Source organism: Suncus etruscus, chromosome 2 (genome assembly GCF_024139225.1).
Source record: "Suncus etruscus isolate mSunEtr1 chromosome 2, mSunEtr1.pri.cur, whole genome shotgun sequence".
In the NCBI taxonomy this organism is placed as follows: Eukaryota; Metazoa; Chordata; class Mammalia; order Eulipotyphla; family Soricidae; genus Suncus; species Suncus etruscus.
Window position 1 is genome coordinate 167,070,950 of NC_064849.1, and position 6,063 is coordinate 167,077,012.

The window sequence follows — 6,063 nt, forward strand, 5'->3', positions numbered from 1 at the left end:
GCCATTCTTATATCAGACCAAATTGTATTCAACCTCAAGAAAGTGATCAGAAACAAAGAGGGTCACTACTTACTGATCAGGGGAACATTAGATCAAGATACACTAAACCTGGTCAATATCTATGCACCTAATGTAGAGTCACCAAAATATGTGAGGCAACTACTGGCAAACCTGGAGAAACACATGAAGGGAATTGTGATAATAGTAGGGGACCTCAATACTCCATTATCACCACTGGACAGATCCTCCAAACAGAAAAATAGCAAAGAAATAAGAGCTCTAAATGAAAAATTAGAAGATTTAGGGTTAATAGACTTATATAGAGCCCTCCATCCCCAGAAAGTAGAATATACATTTTTCTCAAACCCACATGGAACCTTCTCCAGAATAGACCATGTCTTAGGATACAAAGCCAACTTATATAAGACCACAAAGGTAAGGATCATTAGAAGTACCCTTTTAGATCACTATGCAACAGAGCTTATAATTGATGTCAAGAAGAAGCAATGGAGGAAAACTAATACTGGAGATTAAACAACATGCTGCTTAACAACAGCTGGATCAAAGAACAACTCAAGGAATAAATAAAAAGATTCCTTGAGACGAATGACAATGAAGAGACAACATGTCAAAATTTATGGGACACAGCAAAAGCAGTAATTAGGGGGAAACTCATAGCAATACAGGCTTATGTCAAGAAACAGGAAAATAACAAAACCAACAGTTTAAAAGATCACCTCAAAGAATTGGAACAACAGCAACAGAGAAATCCAACCATAACCAGAAGGCAAGAAATAATAAAAACCAGAGCAGAAATAAACAATATAGAAACTAAGAAAACAATACAAAAAATCAATGAGACCAGGAGTTGGTTTTTTGAAAAAATAAACAAGATAGATAAACCATTGGCAAAACTCACCAAAAAAAAGAGGGAAAACACCCAAATCACTAGGATCACGAATGAAAGGGGAGAGATTACAACAGAACCCCAAGAAATACAACATATCATGAGATCATATTATGAACAACTTTATTCAACTAGGCTAGAGAACCCACTAGAAATCGATAGATTCTTGGACAAACACCCTCTTCCAAGACTGGAAAAGGAAGATCTAGAAAGTTTAAACAGTCCAATCACTTCAGAGGAAATTGAAGATGTAATTAAAAAACTTCCTAAGAACAAATGTCCAGGTCCAGATGGATTTACAGGTGAATTCTATCAAACATTTCAAGAAGACTTATTACCACTGTTCCATAGTCTTTTCCAAACCATAGAAAAAACAGGAATCCTACCCAACTCCTTTTATGAGGCTAATATCACACTCATTCCCAAAGAAGGCAAAGACACCACCAAAAAAGAAAACTACAGACCAATCTCACTAATGAACATTAATGCAAAGATACTCAACAAAAGCTTAGCAAACCGAATCCAACACTTCATCAAAAAGATTATACATCACGATCAAGTGGGATTCATACCAGGAATGCAAGGTTGGTTCAACATACGCAAATCAATAAACATGATACATCACATCAACAACATGAAAGACAAAAACCACATGATCATATCAATCGATGCCGAGAAGGCGTTTGACAAAATCCAACATCCTTTCATGTTAAAGACACTCAGCAAAATAGGGTTAGAAGGCACCTTCCTTAAGATATTTACAGCGATTTATGAAAAGCCTACAGCCAACATTATACTTAATGGCGAGAAAATAGAAGTATTCCCACTAAGGTCAGGAACTAGACAAGGCTGTCCACTCTCTCCACTCTTATTCAATATAACCTTAGAAGTCCTAGCAATAGCAATCCGACAAGAGAAGGGAATCAAAGGAATTCAAGTAGGGAAAGAGGAACACAAGCTAGCTCTATTTGCTGACGATATGATGATATACATCAAAAACCCTAAAGAGTCCACAGAAAAACTTCTAGAAACAATCAACCAATACAGCAAAGTGGCTGGATACAAAGTCAATACACAAAAGACAGTAGTGTTTTTATATACAAACAGTGAAGTTGAGGAGAGAGAGATTAAAAATACAATCCCATTTAAGATAGTATCAAAAAATATCAAATATCTAGGAATCAACCTTACAAGAGAAGTGAAAAACCTATACCAGGGAAACTTCAAAACACTTCAGAAAGAAATTGAAGACGATCTAAAGAAATGGAAGAACATCCCATCCTCATGGATAGGTAGAATTAACATAGTCAAAATGACTATCTTACCCAAACTGCTATATAGATTTAATGCAATCCCTATCCAAATCCAGGCACAATTCTTTAAAGAAATAGAACAATCAATTACAAAATTCATCTGGAACCACAAAAGACCCAGGATAGCCAAACACATACTGAAAAATGAGAAGTTGGGAGGCATCTCCTTACCTAACTTGAAACTATACTATAATGCCATAGTAATTAAAACAGCATGGTACTGGAACAGAGACAGGACCTCAGACCAGTGGATCAGAACAGAATTCCCAGACATAAACCCTCAGATATACAGCCAACTAATATTTGATAAAAGAGGCAAGAATATGAAATGGAACAAAGAAAGCCTATTCAACAAATGGTGTTGGTACAACTGGAAACTCACACGTACGAAAGTGAAACTCGACCCATATCTCACTCCTTATACAAAAGTCAACTCAAAATGGATCAAAGACCTGGAAATTAGTCCTGAATCTATAAAGTTTATCGAGAATAAAATAGGCAGAACACTCGAAGACCTTTATATCAAAAGGGTCTTTGAGAATGGAGCACCAATGGCAAGAACGTTAGCATCAAATATAAACAAATGGGACTACATCAAACTAAAAAGCTTCTGCATGGAAAAAGAAACCCTACTTAACGCAAGAAGACATCTAACAGAATGGGAAAAAATCTTTTCACTTGATATATCAGATAAAGGGCTGATATCTAGAACATACAAAGCGCTCAGAAAGCTGAGCCCCTCAAAACCAAATAAAGCCATAAAAAATGGGGAGATGAAATGAATAGACACTTCTCTGAGGAAGACAGAAGGATGGCCAACAAACACATGAAAACATGCTCACCTTCACTCATCATCAGGGAGATCCAAATCAAGACAACAATGAGATACCACCTCACACCAGTGAGGTTGGCTCACATCAAAAATAATGGAAACAACTTTTGTTGGCGAGGATGTGGTATGAAAGGAACTCTCATCCACTGCTGGTGGGAATGCCCCCTAGTCCAACATCTATGGAGAAAAGTCTGGAGAGTGCTCAAAGAACTCAGAATTGAGCTGCCATTTGACCCAGCAATTGCTCTCCTAGGCATATACCCCCAAGATGGAAGGACATTCATTCCAAAATACGTATGCACCGCACTATTTATTGCAGCAATCAGTATAATAGCCAAATCTTGGAACCAACCTCGATGTCCAACAGATGAATGGATCATTAAGATGTGGTATATATATACAATGGAATATTACATGGCAGTTAGAAATGATACAATCACAGACTTTGCAGCAACGTGGATGGACCTAGATCATGTTATGTTAAACGAAGTAAGTCAGAAGACAAAAGAAAAATACAGAATGGTAGCACTATTCTGAAACACCTAGAACACATTTTATACACAACTAATACTTAACAATCAAATAACAGGGTTTAACATGGTAGAAACTCCGAACACTGTAATAGTCAACATAGACGTGGGAGCAGTGTCCAAAATACATGAAAAAGGAATAATGCAAAATTTTGATTACAGAATATGTCATAAAGAAAACAATAACAACAGAAACGGCAGCATAGAGAGAACAGGTATGTAATCAGACTTCTACAACAAAGGCCCACAATAATCCCTTGGAGTTCGTATACAGGAACACAAGTATAGAACACCAAGGGAAATCACAGACTGCAATGGCAACATACCATAACACTACCTTTTAATGCCTTTATCTTACTATATTTTAAATAACCTCTCAGCTTTTCTGTCCACAGGCGCCCTTGGATACAAAGGGCGGACAAACTAAGGTGGCAATTCGGGATACCACACGGGATACCATACCTTGCATGCACTACGAGATGGCCACGAGTAAACTCTTTAACATACACTTTATCTCTAGGTAATACCTCCATTTAGGAATTGAAGCACGTGATCATTCAGATCATCGAAGCAGTACCTGAGATGTACAGACTTAAACCACAGGCTCGATTCTTCGAACACTTTTAATTAAACCAGCATTCCCTTGCTAGTCTCTCCTCTCTTCTTACTACTTTTCTTTTCTTTTTTTTCTTTTCTTTTCTTTTTCTTTTCTCTCTATTCTGCTTATTACTTTTTTTCTCTTTCTCTTCCCCTTTTCTCTCTAAGGTATTTTCTTTTTTCTCTTCCTTCATACCCTTCCCATATAACTTCCCCTTTCTCCCCTCCGGAAATCCAACTATCCCTTTACCCCTCAATCCCATCCAGATTTTCCACCATATTAAAAATTTTCACCCTCAGTCCTTATTCTATTAGGCATCAAGATCGACCCCCTACTCAATGAACCAGTACTCTGCACCCAGGCGAGGGGACACCCAGATAAACCCACACCTTGTCTCCTGAAAGAAAAGACAGCCAACTCCCCTGTGGACTCATGCTGGGAGGCCCTCCCTACTAACTCTCCCTAACGCGGACTGTTCCTTGAAACTGGGCCTAGCTCCAAAAGTATCCCCATTGCAAGAACTCTTCCAAGACCTCCCTGCCGCAAATTTTAATAATCTGAAAAAATTGTAATCAAATTCTTGTTGTTGATTTTTTCCTTTCAGTTCATGATTGCCCCCAATTTAATGTTTTTTTTGCCTGTTTCACTAGTTTATCTCTCCCATTGTTTTACATTTGTTTCTTTAGTCCTAGTACCACTGTGTTTTGGTTGTTTTAATGCCTAAATTGACTGTTAGATCAAAAATTGCCTTATTACCTGTTAAATATAATCTTGTGTCTCTCCCCGCTGCAGTACAAAAATCAAACACTGCCATCACCCTAGCCTTATTAAAAGGCCTAGGTGTTATTGGTGTAAGCACAAATATTTATTCATTGGTTCATACTCTAGAATCTGCTAATGCCTTATAACTGTGGCTAAAAATGTTTACAAACTTAAAGAAGATTACACTACTGTTGATTTCCTAGCAAAGAGTGCAGAATAACCGCCGTGGTTCAAAATTAACATTTTTTTGAGGGAGGGGGGAATTTGTGTCATCCTTAGAGTAAAATGTTGCTTTTTAAAATAAATTCGGCTTAGCTAGAGATAGCATTCAACACATAGAGGATAATTTAGTAAAAAGACAAAAAGATATAGAGCAGAGTGAGAGCTGGTACAAAAATTGGTTTTCTACCTCTCCATGGATAACAACAGTGCTCCCAGCCTTTTTGGGGCCCTTCATTGGCTTTATGTTGCTAGTTTCCTTTGGTCCTTGGGCTTTTCACAAACTCACCACCTTCGTAAAGAATCAAGTGGATGAAGCAACCAGAAAGGACTCAAAGGTTCTGTACCAACAACTATGCACCTCAGAAGACCAGCTGACACCTGACATCTCCCCTCCTGCCAACTCTCCGCCACTTAAGTTCGAAGTTATCGAGGAGCTGGCGCATAGACCTCAATCTGTGCCTTGCCAAGCTTTGGAAACGACTGAATCAAGGGTAGCAGATGCGGTGACTGGAAGCCCCACACCTCTTCACCCAGTGTGGCCAGTCCACCGAGGCATGTCTGTCCCTTCTATATTGTATACTAAACAGGGGGAGATGTGGGAGATCGAGCACCCCACATATCAAAGGAACTCTGAATGAATTTTCCACCGCCTGTCTGATTCAAGCCACAAAAGTTTGCATAGCCCCGAACCAACAGAAAACTCTGCAAATAAATTTAGCTCAGCACAAAAAATCTGGCTTAACCAGATGCCTTAACCTTTCCATGGAACCTGGTATTGTAACTGCTCTCAAGTATGTAGTTATTGATATGTTTTTGTAAAGTTTAAATTATGATCCTTATTGCTTGCACAAAAGATAGATCTAAATGGAAAATAGGCTAAACAAATAATTGTATTTGCG